The 15,975-nt window shown below is 39.2% G+C and overlaps 1 long non-coding RNA gene across 1 annotated transcript; it reads left to right on the forward strand.

Moving 5' to 3' along the window:
• Window positions 1-1,611: 1,611 nt before the first annotated feature.
• On the forward strand, window positions 1,612-15,633 carry LOC149812259 (uncharacterized). Its single transcript, XR_016428464.1, has 2 exons — window positions 1,612-1,864; window positions 15,341-15,633. It is a non-coding gene; the product is annotated as an uncharacterized LOC149812259 (long non-coding RNA).
• Window positions 15,634-15,975: the final 342 nt, after the last annotated feature.

The following is a 15,975-nucleotide window of genomic DNA, read 5'->3' on the forward strand; positions in this document are numbered from 1 at the left end:
ACTCTTAATCTTAACCAGGATTACTCTTCCTGCCCTAGCCTTCAGGTTCATCCATCTTGTCAATCTTTTCATAAGCAACAAGAATAAGTAGGGTGACATATGATCTCCCTTCCTGATGCCAAAATCTCACTGGCTTTTCTATTGATGATCACTGCAAACTGGAGGGTGCTGATCGACACACTGATGAGCTCAACCCACTTCTGCTTAAATCTAAACTTTGGAAGATTGCTGGCTAAAAAAATCCACCCTATCCTATCATATGCTTTTCCTAGGTCAGTTTTGAATATAAAACACATATTGTATCCTAATGCCATTAAGTGATCTATCATCTCGTGTTCTACGAGAATACTAGCTTGGATTGACCTCCCTCTAAAAAAGATCATCTGATTTTTGCTAATGATTTTATCAAGCACTCATATTTTGTTAACCATGATTTTAGTAATGCCCTTGTAGACAAAGTTGCATAAGCTAATTGGTCTAAACTGACTGAACCCGCATGCTCTTTTCACCTTCGGGATAATAACTATATTTGTGAGGTTAAGGCGCTTAAGCAATTTACCAGTCTTAAAAAAATTAGTGATCGCCTCACACAGCTCCTTTTCCACTATCTGATGCAGCGCATTTGGGTGAGTTTGAGGAGATCGAACCCGAATGTTAAGACCAAGTTGGTGTGATAAAGCCGGACTCCATTTTGTAGAGCATACTCGCTCATATCCAAGATATTTTGCGTAAAGTTCAAGTCAAAATAAATTTTAATTTTTATTAGGACTAGTTCTAACGGGTTTGTCGGGCAGGTTTTACAGTTTTTGCAATTTTTATTTTAGATTCAATAAATTAGCCATGATGGATCCAAACTGGAGTGAGTCTGGATCCAACATACATCCAGCTGGGAGAGGGGCTTTTAAGCCTCCCACATGTTGGAACTAGGGGTGGCAATCGGGTTGGGTCGGCGGGTTAGAATACTTCAACACGAACACAACTCGTTTATTAAACGGGTCGAATGTGGCAAACACGACTTATTTATTAAACGGGTAACCCGACACGACACGATTAACCCGTTTAATAAATGGGTCGGGTCGACACAACACAATTACACGACACAGCGACCCGTTTATTAAACGGGTTAACCCGATAACATAGACACGATAACCGCACACCATCACTGGAGAGGAGAGGTCTCGGGCTCTAGGCTGCGGCTGGGTAGGAAGGAGTTAGGTGGGTGACTAAAGTGTAAAGTTAGGAGTTAAGATTAGATAAGTTTATATATATATATATATATATATATATATATATATATATATATATATATAATGGGTTGCGGGTTGATGGGTTCGTGTAAACGGGTTAACCCACCCTCCTAACCCGTTTATTAGACGGGTCAAACGGGTTGGCATACCCCTAACACGAACACAACGGGTTTAATAAACGGGTTAGGCGGGTCGACCGGTTTAAGACACGAACTGGTTTAAGCCAAACCCTAACCCGGCTAAGAAGCAGGCTGGCGGGCGGGTCAGATTTTGCCACCCCTAGTTGGAACTCCCCAAGGACCTGGGTCCTCGGAGGCAGTGCCTAAAAAAGAACGAAATGAGAGAGAGATTTTTTTTTGTTGTTAAAAGAAAAGGGCATGAATAAAAGAGGGATTTTTTTGTTGCTGAGATGCCCTCCGTTGCTACCTCCTTGGACACACCATCGATAAGTTCGAGTTGCCCTTGAGACTAGGCCAGGATGAACTTGTTGTTGTTCTTTCCTGTGAGCCATTTCTTTTTCGTGAGCTATTGGTGTGGATTTCGTTCGGCCACTGCAAGTCGTCAGAGCTGATAACACCCTGTCCCATTGGTTGATTCCCTCCCTCAAACGGGCCTAGGTTTGAGATTGTTCCCATTTGAGAGCATGTGTCTTGTAGCATATTTGCTGGATGTATTCCTGTTTATTGTATTCATTTTGTTTCAAAAATTTGATAGCTTTTAGTTGGACGATTCACCCATTGGAATCGTCCCTTGGTCTGCTTATTTGACTGATGTTAACTTCCAGCATAAATAATCTGGTAGGACATATTCTCTGTTTATTAGATTGCATTTGAATGTATTTTCCATCGTTATAGTGTGTGATATTTTCAGAACCTGTTATGCGAATCCTATTTGCATTTTTCTCTAAAATTCTGATTTTTAAGAACTGATATTCCTATTATTATCTATTTCATTGATGTTGGATTAAAACAGAGTTGTCTTTTGATTAATTGCTTGAGTCGTATTGATAATATATTGAGTGTTTTCATGGTTATTCGTGTTGAAATTACAAGAGAACACCTGTCCAAATTTCTGTACAAAGTACACACCATGTGTTTGATGTAATGCTGCAATGAGCTGAATTATGCTGAGTTTTTGTGAATTTTGTCATGTGTTTTGCAGATTCACATCTTTATATGTTTACACGCATTTAGGGGTTAAACTCACATTGATTGTGTGCCCAATTAATCCATCTCTATAATTTTTGCATATAGTTACATTGTGTATAAACACGTGTCTAGTCGGATTGGTAGATCATTAAGTGTGTGCTTGTGCGCCTCACCATTTTAGAAATCAATCTCTCTAGTGGAAAGTCCCCACATAGGTTCATTTCCTCAACGAGAGCATAAACCATTAGTTCTCGGTCATAGGACCCACATACTCATTTTGTCACACTTGTACTTCATTACTTAGTGTCATTTTTATTTTTTTATTTTAGTTCCAGGTATGGTTAGTGTATATATATATATATATATATATATATATATATATATATATATATATATATATTGCCTCGATTAGGAGTTGTTAGTTAGAAGCATGCGAATTATATACAACTCTTGTGACATTAAACCGACATGTCAATATCTTATAGAGTTCTCGCAGTATTTTTGGAAGAAGACTCCTGGGCGCACTATCAAGGTTCAAATCAATGACCGCCTTCTGGATCTCCATATGTCCCACTACTTGTGATTATTCTATCTCCTCTTCCTCCCCTATCTCCGGCACTTTCCCTTCAGACAAACTCCTGAAATAAGTCACTGCCTCTTTCTTAATCTCTTTTTTTCCTCTGACCTCCACCCATCTTATTTCTTAATGAAAGATATGTTCTTACCCATTGTGTTTTTATTGAATACCTCATGAAAGAATTTAGTATTCATGTCATCCTCTTTAATCCATTTGCATCCTAATTTTTTCTTCCACATCCCTTCTTTCATGCATAAGGGTGTGGAGCTCATCTCTAAGTTGCAATTCTTTAGATAATTGATTGTGATTTTCCTTCTCTAATTTCTGATGGCTTATCTCTAAATCCTCTTTAATTTTATTGATTATGTTTGAAATCTGGCGGATTTGTTCTCTACTCTACTCATTGAGTCCTTTTTTAACTGCGTCTAACTTCGTGATCATTTTAAACATTGGGCAGCCATGCACTCTCTTGGCCCAGCATCGTGATGACGTCTTTGCATCCCTCTTGAATCGTCCAAAACCGAAAGAACTTAAATGACGAGGCCACTGTATTCCTAGTTTGACTGCTTAATAGAAGTGCATTATGGTCTGGTTTCCTCACCTTACCAAAGGCAAATGAGTCAAGCATGAACAAAGGGTGCTTGTGCATGTATACTTGTGTATGCATATCTGCAAAATACTTAATACACTTGAAAGTATCACACCATGGGCTCAAGTGAGTACCAATACTTGAAAGTATCACACCATGGGTGAGTACCAATTCTTGTTCAGCTGATGCTTTCTTAAATTTGCAGACACTTATGGCCTGTTTGTTTGATTCTCACGTAAAATGATTTACACTTAAAAAGTGGTAGGTGGTGAGAAAAAATTGAAGTCCGCTTGTTTCAGAATATTACTTTTTAGAAAGGTCAATTTTTGTGGCTTGGAGCACAATATTTCGATTGCTCATATTATTTATGAAAGAGCAATTTTTTGATATAGACCCACTTCTTGATATTTAATGTTAAGTCTCACCTTTTCTGATTTTCCTGAAACAGACAAAACTTTTACTGAAAATTGTCAAGAAGCAACTGTTAAACTCTGACATTTGACCTGAGTTAATATCTTAAAATGTTGGCCACCACAAATTCACCCGCATGGCGAATGGGGTGGTAGTGATGGTGTTGAGATGAAGGCACCGGATCAAGCCCCAGTTCGGTGGTATTTAGAGGTGGGCCACATAAGGCATGGTGGTTGCGGGGCCTCACTTGGGGTTTTTCTCACTTCCTCCAGGTGGGCCACATAAGGCCATAGTGACAAATATCGTGAGATTTCTGAAAATCTCGCGATAATATCACGAGAAATTGTCTGAAAGTTTTAAACGGCAATTTCTCGCGAGATTTATGAAAAAAACATAAATACCGTGATTTAAATACGATATTTACGTTTTTAACGGCTATTTATCGCGAAAAAATCATGTATTTTTATTTTTAAATAAATTTTATTAATATTTTCTTATAAAAAATAAGTTTTATATATTTTAATTTATTTTTTTATTGCCGAGATTTTGCCAAAAATGCGAGATTTATGAAATTTTGCCGATAAAAACGTTTGTCACTATGCACAAGGCATGGTGGTTGCGTGGCTAATGTTTTTTCTTAATTGCTCGGTATATTTGTAGTTACACCCGTCTGAGTCACCCAAGTGGCAGTAGGTCTGAAGAGAAGGTGCTGACTTATTCGTCATAGGTTCAAATCCTGCCGAATGTTCAAGTCTTCAACTGGTGGGCTTCATAAGGGTTTGGGTGTCAGTGACCCCACCCAGGGTTTACCTTGTAGTGGAATAGGCGTGACCCAGTTTTCGGTGAGGGTTCCTCATCATAAAAAAAAGTAGTTATTTGGTTAATTTACTTAGAAGTGCCTTAGTTTTTAAATATTCAAATTTTAACTCTTGAAAAAGAGTCGTTTAACTTTTTCTCTACATATTTGTCGCTATAGTTAAGGGAAAATAAATAATTTGAATGAGTAAAAGTAATGCGATTATATGATGAAATCGGTTAGATTTTATCTTAAATGCTTGAAATTTAAGGCTGCTAAACATAATTTTGATATACATGGGGCGCTATCTATAGATTACTCTAGTTTTTTCTAATCGATGATATAAGGTTTTCAGGCGTGGACATGAAAAAAAAAAGACCCATGATCTACGAAATGATTACAAATGTGTTTCTTAGGAAACAAGTTTCTCTAAAAAAAAGAGTTTTCTTAGGAAACAAGTCACAGCAAACACATCTACAGGTCTAATTAACTAAATCAAACTTGCAACCAGATATTTCTATTACAGGGTATGGAAACCTCAAGGTCACAAAAAATAAATGCCTACATATATTATTTCCACGGCATGTTTAGTGTAAAAACATGTATTAGATTAGATATTTTTTATTTTGTTAAACAAATTAACACATCTATGAATGCATAAGACAGGGACGTTACAAGTTCGAATCCCAATAGTATATGGTTGTATATCTGGTAGGGATCTGCCTACCCCAGCTTACTCTGTACAAAAAAAAAAAATCAAAATAAAGGGTTTTTTTGCAAAATTGTCCCCGCCTTATGGGTGTTTTGCAAAATAGTCCTTGCCTTATGAGATTTTGCAAATTAGTCTGCCTTTTGGTTATCCTTTGCAAACTAGTTCTTGAGGTTAACAGCCGTTTTAGGGAAGACACATTGATGGTTCTGTATATTTGGGAGACCCATTTTGCAAAAAAATAAATAAGACGGACCATTTTGTAATAAAAAAATAAAGCATGGACTGAATTGCAAAAAAGGAGTACATTTTAGAGGGTATAATGGTTATTTTTGTTAGGTTATGACCATTGTCAATGTCTGTGTGGCTAGGTTGACGCCAACGTAATGGAAGGACTATTTTGCAATAACGCTGCAAATGGTAGGGTCCAATTTGTAAAACCTCATAAGATAGGGACTATTTTGTAACTCACTAATAAGACTGGGAATAATTTGTAAAAAAACCCAAAAATAAATAAGTGGAGGGTTCTTTCCTCCTTGTGTAATACATTTAATTAGTATATCCAACAACAGAAAATCACGATGACACATCATACATTTGTTTTGGTCACAACTGTGATTTTTTGTCATAAGTTGAATCTTATGACCAACTTTTACAGGTTAGAATATGTATAGAATTACAGTGATTCCTAGTGAGTGATTCAACTTAGACATGTTTGTATTTACAATGAAGTTTTTTTTATTTATAACTTGAAATAACCGTACTCGACATGAAGATCTAGTCGCGCTGGCTCGGCCTGCATGTCATACCTAAGGTCATCATGTCGATGCCACAAAACTCCGAGGCTAGTACCCTTACCCTCAGGGCCTATGCTGGGCGTTGGCTTTTGCAGAGGGGTGTGACGCTCATGAGAATTGAACTTTGACTGCCCATCTAGCCGCCAAAGCCCCACCCCACTGTGCCAACCTTCCTTGGAGTTACTTAAGACATGTTTGTATTGCACTGTAAAAGTTCTGTGGTTGTGATTTATAATCACAGTAACTTGAGAAAGTATCACTTTCACGTGTCATGAAAGTTGAGACACGATTTACAAGATGAAACTTGAGAGAGCAGAAAGAAAATTTCACTCACCTGCTAGCATTTGGATCGTGGATTTTCTTTGCGAATCAACACCTGCAAACAATTGAATGCATATTAAAATAAATGAAGCGAAAATAAAAATAAATAGAAAATAGAAAAAATTGTAGAAACTGCTATAGATTTTTCCAACCTCATATTTTTTCCTACTTGACTCTTTCTTTTATGAACTGCTCTGCTAAGGCTTCCCCATTCTCTACTTTTATAGTTGCTGAAGAACGAGTTGTCATTAACAAACAATTAATATAGGGCACCATAATACAGATAATGACAGAAGTAGCCTTTGTCCTTTTAAGGATAAAACTACCCCTACCACCTTCCATATCTTTAAGTACATGAACATGACTTTCACTTTCGTCACCTTGCTTTGTTTTGTTTTCTAACCTAAAAACAACATAGATTGCTTGAGCGGATCTGCAGATCCGCTACTAACTTGCTTGCTTGTCTCCCTATTCCTCACCCAATCTGAGGCTATCCAAAGCAACTTGAGCTACAGTAGCTTCACCTTAGATTATGAAAACAGGAAAACCTATCTTCATATAGATTTAGAACGCTAGGTAGTTTGGTAATTCAGGGATATGGTGCCATGAGTATGGTCACTAGGGTGTAACGGGTCGGGTTTGGTTCGGACCTAGGTAGAACCAAACTTGGGTCCGATTTTCGGGTATGGTATCGAGTTCATACCCAGGTCTAATTGGGTCCACTATAAGAGAAACCATACCCAGAACGATAAGAACTACATGAACCAGACCCGGATCATACCTGGTAAAATAATATTTTTTATCATTTTTACATTGAAAATTTGTGGGTCTTAATCAGAACTCAGATCGGGCCCGGGTCTGGTATAAAATTTTACAAACTATACCCCGATCCATGTATTAATCTGACCTTCAGATCCAGATCCAGGTCTTAATCGGATCTTATTATTTATCACCATACCCGGACTGTATAAGGTTTGGTCCGGGTAAACCAGACCCGTTGACACCCCTAGTCGTCACTGTCCTTCCTTTATTTTTGCCTCCCACATGAAGCACGAGAGTTGCAAGGGAGGTGAGTCCGTGCAGTTTTCCAGCAGGTAAAGCTAGGGTGGGCTTGGTGTTTTGGTGATGAGTCAGTGCTGTCTATAGGTCGGACTGTTTCGGGTGTATCCATCCTGACCCGGACATAATTTTGTACAACAAAAAAAAATGTATAAGAAAGACTTCACGTTATATGCAGCGTTGCTGCAGCGATCTGCTTGACAATCCTCTATATTGGCATTTCTTTGTGATGGGTGTTTTTGTCCCAAGAAAGGTTGAGATGGATAGTCAGCAGTAGTAGAGCTGCATGTTAACTACTGCCAAGCATGCAGTACCCCAAAGGGGATAGCATAGTTGGAGCGGGCCTTGGATGTTAGATGAGCAGTCAGGGTAGGACTCCTGTGGGCGGTACTCTCCTTGCATAAGACTAGGCCCTGGGGGTGGGGTGAGGGTCCTAGCACTGCAGTGGCGGAAGTTTTTCGTTGGGTGGGCAGACTTCGGGTCTCGGGGACAATGCTATGGTCTTGAAGGACGATCCATTTATTCGGACCAGTGGCAGAGCCAAAAAAAAATCGCTGGAGGAACAATCGTTCGTGGAGAGATAAAACTTAAATAAGCCTTTGAATTAAAATAACAATTGTTACAAACACAAACAACTAAATTTATGAACATAATAAGATAAAACCTTAAATTGTACTTTTAAACTAAAATAAAGATTGTTCACTTGAGAAATACAAACAACTAAATTTATGAAAATTTTACAACGGGCATCTTCTATTTTTCATATTTTGAAAACAATTCATAATTACATCATCACTGATGGTATCAAATGTCTCTTTCTCTATGTAAGTAATCAAATTAAGCATCATTGATCCATTCATCTCCCATTCTATTACGTAGATGACTTTTGATATTGTTCATAGCTGAAAATGCTCTTTCAACACTTATTGTTGCAACTGGTAAAGTTAATGTCAACTTAATTAATAGATACACATGAGAAAATACAATGTGCTTCATCTCTGCTAGCTCTGCTAAAGATTTTAAACTTGAAAACTGATCACTATTTCGCATTTCTGCAATATATATATCCAATTGATTTTCAAGTCTAATTATGTTTACTCTAGAAAAGTCCTTAGTGTAAAGCTCAGTAAGACGAATCAACTTATCTTTATCAAAAGCAGAAAAAGAATTCTTTGGACTCAAGCATGTCATTGAAAGGAGGAGCTCTGTATTTGCTTCAGTGAAACGATCATTCAACTCTTGAAGTTGCAAATCAATAATAGCATAAAACACATCAATATAATAATGATGCAATGTGATGATCTTTTCAACCTTACGTCTTGGTCGTCCTTGTGGTGTATATGAGCCCCCTAGATCAGGAATCAAAATATCAAATCTCTTACAAAATATGGACACTTTGTTTATGAGAGAGTCCCATCAATTTTTTCTCAAACCTTGAAGGCATTGTTTTGATGTAGTGACTAAACTCATAGCATTCACACTGTCTTGATCTTTTGGCTAAAGTGCTTGTGAAAGGTCATCAGTTATTCCCAAAACTTTATACATCAAATGTAAGAAAAAAAAAATTCAAAATCTTGCAATTGATGATATAAAATAATTGCATATGAATTTTTTCCTGAATATGTATCTTCTGCAACGAAATCTAACACTTGAATAACAGAAGAATACATACATAGTAAATTAACTAAAGCATCGTAATGAGAACCCCACAAAGTATCACCAGGTCGTTTGAAACTTATTTCTTGATTTAATCCTCATCCTGTTTCAAGTTCACCCAATGCAAGTGCTTTAGCAATTCGCATAAATTATGCTTCTCGAATAAGCTCACATCTCTTGCATGAAGTGGAGAAAAAAGTTGACAACCTGCCTAATATATTGAAAAGCACATCAAGCAATGATTTTTTTTAACAACACCAACTAATGCCAATTGAAGTTGATGTGTAAAACAATGCATATAATATGCAAATGCATTTTCATGTAATATAAGACTTTTCAATCCATTAAACTCCCCTCTCATATTACTTGCTCCATCATAACCCTGTCCATGCAAACTTGATATGCTTAATTTATTCTTACAAAATGTTTCTTCAACTGCTTGTAATATTCTCCAAAGTCCAAACCCGATGTGATCTCCGGATCTTCCTCTTACATGAAATAATCAGTTTACCTCATCTGAAGTAATGTCAAGTAAGTCCAAACCCGATTTTCAGTTTGCAAGTAATGCCAAATCATTAAAAAGATAAAAAAAAGTATCCAAGTTCTGCATGTTTCAAGAAAATCACATAAGAGAAGCATTCAGCCTATGACTAATAAGGCTTTGCTCCTGGCGACAATCAAAATGACAGGGGGTGGAGCCCCCTGTCCTGCCGGAAATATCAAAGGGTCAGTGGGCAAAGCCCCCTGCCGGCAGACTCGAGGACAGGGGCGAGCCCCCTGTCCTGCCGGAAAGATAAAAGGGGCAGGGGGCAAAGCCCCCTACCGGCAGGCACGAGGACAGGGGCGGAGCCTCCCCTGTCATGCCAGAAAGAACAAAGGGACAGAGGGCAAAGCTCCCTGCCGGCAGGCATGAGGACAGGGGCGGAGCCCCCCCCCCCCCCCCCCTCCTCACCCCACCCACCGACCTCAGATGGGTGGGAAGGGCCTGATAGAGGCAGTCGGGCCTTGTCGGCTCTCCGACAACCACTGAAGGAAAAGGGGGAGGCTCCGGCAGAGGCCACCTGATCCTCTGTCGGACCTTCGACAGCCCCAGGGGAAGGGGGAGGCTCCAACAGAGGTCACCGGCCCTCTGCCGGACCTCCAACCGTCACGGGGAAAGAGGAAGGCTTCGGTAGAGGGCATCGACCCCAGAATTACCGGAAACACTCATGGGATAGGGGAAGCGTGCTTCCCGAGACACACTTTGGAAGCGCGAAACGCGACGCTTCCGAAACGCGTGGGGAAGCGCATGTTTCATTAAGGAAGCGCGTCCCCCTTTAAAGGGGTACGCGTACCCCTTTAAAAGGGGACGCTTTCAAGGTTATGACTAGTTTGCCCTTAAATATTTTTTTTTACACGTGTGCTTTAAAAATCAACACGTGAATATGCCATTTAACTAAGGGTAAAATCGGCATTTTACAAAACCCGTGAAAAAACAAAACCCTGAGGGCTTAGGGTTTTATTTTTTCACGCATCCGAGTCTCTCTCTCTCTCTCTCTCTCTCTCTCTCTCTCGAGTTTTCGGCGAGTTCCGAGTTCCAGCGACCTCCGGCGACCTCCTCCCTACTTCTGGCGATGAATCCATTCAGGTACGCTCACTTCTCTTCTCTCACTCTATTTCTTCTTTCTCCTCTCTCTCACGCTCTCTCACTCTCTCTGCTGGGTCCTCGGTGAAAAGGGGTTGGCATGGGTTTTCTATCAGACTTGCCGATGTGTTCCCCTTCATTCATGTTGACCCCAGGCTGGCTTTTTGGGAAGCTCATTCCCACCTTGCTAATGGCCATGCTGGTATGCCAACAACTAATCGGTCAGGTGGGATTGAGTTCCCACCTTGCTCTGCTGGCCTGCCAACAGTAATGAAACTTCGGCACATTTATGGCTGGTATTAGAGTATTGTGTTGGTGGAGATCTTATGACCCTGCTAAGACAGGTAGTTCTCTTCTCCTATTCCTATTTTCACCACAGAATTCCACAGAATTAAATATTCCATTAGCAAAGTTTTTTTATTATACTTCCTAGGTCCATGTCGTGCTTCATATTTTTTGCTCATGACCTTTTAATGGTCATTTTTTTTGTTGGAATAGGTAACAAGACACACAGACATGATTTATATTGCTCCTCATATTGGACAAGAAAATCATTCCATTTCATTTAATTTTTATTGCTGACATTCTCAGAAGATTCCCCCTCTCTCTCTTGTCCTTTTTATTTCATGTAACTGATAACAAGAATATTTAATGTAGTTTTACATTTTGTAGTGGAAATTATATAGTTAATCTTGACTCCAATTTTGGCCAAGTGAAACTCGGTGTGGCAGCTAGACAATAATATTGTACAACATTGTGAATATTAATTTTGACCAAATGCATAAAATGTTTATATCCCCTATATATGGCCATATCCATGTGACATTGAGATAAATGATATCTCATTGTCTCAGCAGTTTGTGGAAACAGGAGCTATTTAAATTTTGAAACACATGCCACGGGCTAACTTATTTGGTTTTAAATGTAAAGGCCTGTCAACAAGAATTTGATTTCATAATTTAAATGGTTGGGAATGTCAAAGATAATACCTATTTATGTAATTCATACTTAATAGTGTTACAAGTTGATGGGCCTTGGTTAAGCTGTCTATAGTTCAAACTTGGGACCAAGTCTTTTTTTAAACCACGTTTACCAAAACCCATATTCTTCATTCACCCCTCTAGAATTTTCTAAGCATCAATAGCAGAAAAGGTTAATCAAAACTATTTTCTAAGCCCCATTTTTCCATTTTTTTCCGCTTCCCCCTCGCTTCTGGTTCGCTTCCGAGACGATTCATAGTTTTCTTCTAAGTGGTCCCACGCTTCCCCGCTTCCTAAATTTTTTAAAGTGCCTCGCTTCCCGCTTCCCGTATCGCTTCCTTGACTGGTAACTCTGATCGACCCTCTGTCGGTCCTCCGGCGATCCCGATCGAACGAGAAAAGAAAAATAGAAGGGGTTTACCTGCATGAGGCGCCGGTGCTCATCGCGACAGGGTTGGCGTGGGGGATTGGCCCGCCGAAAATCGTAGAGGGGGAAACAGAGAGGACGAGAGGGAGCCAACGACCATTGGTAACGCAACGGCAGACGATGGCCGTTACGGGAGGTGAGGAGGAAGGGGGAGGGTGGCGCAGGGAAAGGCGTTGCGAGCCCTTCCCCGCGACCCTACTAACTTAACCCTATTGGGTTCTTGGATCCAGGTCGGGTCCAGACCCGACCCGGGTCCAATAAGAAATTTTGGGGTGGGCGACCCCCACCCATGCCCACCCCTGGCTCCGCCACTGTAGCCCTGGTGTTTGCCTACCCCTGGATGGCGACTAAGTCTCCATACCGGGTTAAATATAAAATAAAATGTTAACCATGCAGTTCCACTGCTTAAAAAATGGTCTCTATAACAAAGCACTTAGGCCGTGTTTGATGGCATGTCATGAAGGATGTTGTGCCCATCAAACAATGGCCATTGCGGACACACAACCCCCCTCCACCCCTGCGTTATGCTAGAAACAGGGACATGGGAACACATTTAAAAAAAAAGTGTTGGAGCACGTCCACTGCATCCATGGAATAGTAAAACACAGTTAGGAACAATGTCAGGGGAACACATTAAAAAAAAGTATGTGTACCAACTTTCATCACCAAACGCAATTGGTGATGCATGATAAGCTTGAGGATTCTGAGCTTGAAACAGAAACATAAATTGTGGACTAGTTGTAGCCTGTGTTTGACCTTGTTGTTGAGACAGATTTGTGGTTCGTTTTATAATATCTGAACTTTCCTCTTGTTCAACAACTTGTTCTTCTTACATTAAATAGTAATCCATGTCGTTCATACAAAGAAATTGGATCCATGCATGTTGTAATGGCAATTTTGAATGCAGCGTACTTAGGTGGCAATCCTTTGATTACTGCATAACTAGGCTCTCTTTTGGGACTGGTTTGCATGCAACTGCAAGCTGATGAACAATCATCTTTACACTCTCAAAATATACATCAACTGAATGGTGTCCTCTCTTAGGTCTTGAAGCTCTGATTTCAATGAATATTTCTAGATCTTGAGTTGGATGCATACGGCTGTTTTAATGCATTCTGCACTTAAATGATGTGGCCAAACCCACAACCTGGCTGTGAACAACCTCAGTCAATGAAGAGATTAGCCAACTCATGAGAATTTGGTCTTTTCCATGCCATTGTACATATTTTGAGTTGATTTCAGTTTTAGAACCAGCCTTGAACTTGGCTGGGCATATTTTTGATCCATCAACCCGACCACTAGGTCATATGTGACTCTTGAGCACATGCTTTAATTGTGATTCCCATAGTGGGTAGTTTTCATATGATAGTTTGGTAGAGAGAAAATATTGTGAACTAAAATGATAGATGTGTAACCAATGTTGGGAATGAAATTCTTGAGTTTCCCTAGTGTCACCGGTATCATAAAGTTGTTGCTGAGATCTGATGATGATTAGAAGAAAATTGGCAGGATTAACGAGGAATATCGTGATTCCAGCTTTACAGAATGGCGTTATATTTTTCATTTTGCCAAAAATTTTGGAGTTGCTATTGCGACTTTTTCTTTCCCAAACTCAACTTAAGATCTTTTTCTTTCTATAGCATAAGCAGAAGGATATGGGCATGATAATCGGGTGCTCATATAAGTCACAAGAGACTCTTTGTTGAGTTATTTGTGGAGTCATAGGAGGTCAAGGCCCAATAATATCAAGGAGGTGAGCTAGGGCGACTAAGGTATACTCTGTGTTATTAGTAACGTCATATGCATGCTCTTTACACATGCACGAGCATAATGTATACACTTACAATAATCTGTGTTGCTGGCAAATGGATAGACAAGGCTATTGTGCATTATGGATTGTTAGATAAGGGTCAATTCACATTTGAATGACAGAAAGTGAGCAACTCACAAAATAGAGATTGTAATTCAAATAGATGTAAGGAAACTCTTGATAGAATCCAACCAGTAGATGTTGGCTTGGTTCATTTGCTAGGGATGGACTGTTTGATCATGTCTTTTTTGTTGAAAAACATGATCTTTTGAGGTTTGAATATTTATGAAAATTATGGGCCATGGATTTCCAAGCCCTAACAAAAACCTGCTCACTTGTCATAATCGGGCAATCCAAGGGAAAAATCATACAAAATCAAGTATGTAAATCACATCTATATGGTCAGCTTTCAAAAAATAGAAAAAACCCCTTCAAAAGTGCATCTGTACCTGGTTTGTATCTAAGCCATCAGCAGTAACTCCCTGATTCTATGGTGGTACTGTACTACCATAACTTATGGTGATACACACTTGATTTACATAGATCTAAGCTCTAAATGAGCATGTTCTATTTACCATTTTCATGTTCTAAAGTTGATTCAAGTATGATGTTTTATACCATTTCTTGACAGCCCTTATTTTCATGAATTGTGAGCCGTTGATTTCACCATCTCAAATGGAATCTTGTGGTGTATTAGACATGATAAAACCTTCTAACATAGTAAGTAAACCATGCTAAATACATTCCGATGGTTAGATCTATGCTAGATACCACTGCATGGCATCATGGTACAGAACTACTATATATATATATATATATATATATATATATATATATAGAGAGAGAGAGAGAGAGGTTAGGACCCGGTCAACAAGAGGATGTATATCTGTTCCTGACCTGAATATACATTAGACCTTGTTGGATCTGATCGAACTCCTGTTTACCCATTGCTGTGGTCGGGTATGGGTTCAGGTCCACTTGGTTCTGACCTAGATCCAATGATTAACATCCTTAACTACACAGGCAGCGTGTTGTACCACCTTTCCTTCCGTTAAGCTTTCTAAAATGAACTTGTATGTTTCTTAGAAAGAATTTCATAGCAGAAATGTACTGTTCCTTATCCTTGCGACTTGTATGACCATTTCTTAGTTGTGCTTCTAATTGAATCTGTAATTTTTCCTATTTCCAGTGGGATATGTGGAGCTTCTGGAGGATTTCAAGCTAGGGGTTTATTGTTGCTGTGATTTGAGGAGTGGTAAGAACCTTCTGGTAGAAGTTTTTGGGCCTCTTTTGAGTTCCCATAGTTGTATAAGTGTTGATTCCCTAATCTTTTGTATTCATATTAGTCTTTCACAATCAAACTGAATGTGTCATTGCCACGCACCTATCCAGGTTCACATCAGATTGATCAGAGGTTCATTTCTCAGTATTTGAATAGTGAAAATTCCAAAGACTAATCACATTCTGCACATTCTACTGCAACAGCAACTTGCAGAGCTGTTCATAATCAGTGTCCGTCTCCAATCATCAGCTAGCCTAGTCATGCATTGAGCCAGTCATTGTTTCTGCAACATCTCAAAATCTTGAACTTGTAACTTTTAGGAAGAATTTGAAAAGCCTTGTAATCATTCATTTTTCAGAATTTTAAAATAGCGGTTCAAGGGATATTTGAAATAACAAGTCGATAGATTTGGGTGCATTACGGCGAACCCTTCTTTACGCAACGGATTTGTATCTCCGTATAATCGTTGAAACCATATAGATTCAAAATGAGGTTTTTAATAATTTACAATTCATATAAACGATTTTTTTTTATAAAACTCT

This window comes from Nuphar pumila, chromosome 17 (assembly GCF_984573655.1).
Source record: "Nuphar pumila chromosome 17, dmNupPumi1.hap1.1, whole genome shotgun sequence".
Classification (NCBI taxonomy): Eukaryota; Viridiplantae; Streptophyta; class Magnoliopsida; order Nymphaeales; family Nymphaeaceae; genus Nuphar; species Nuphar pumila.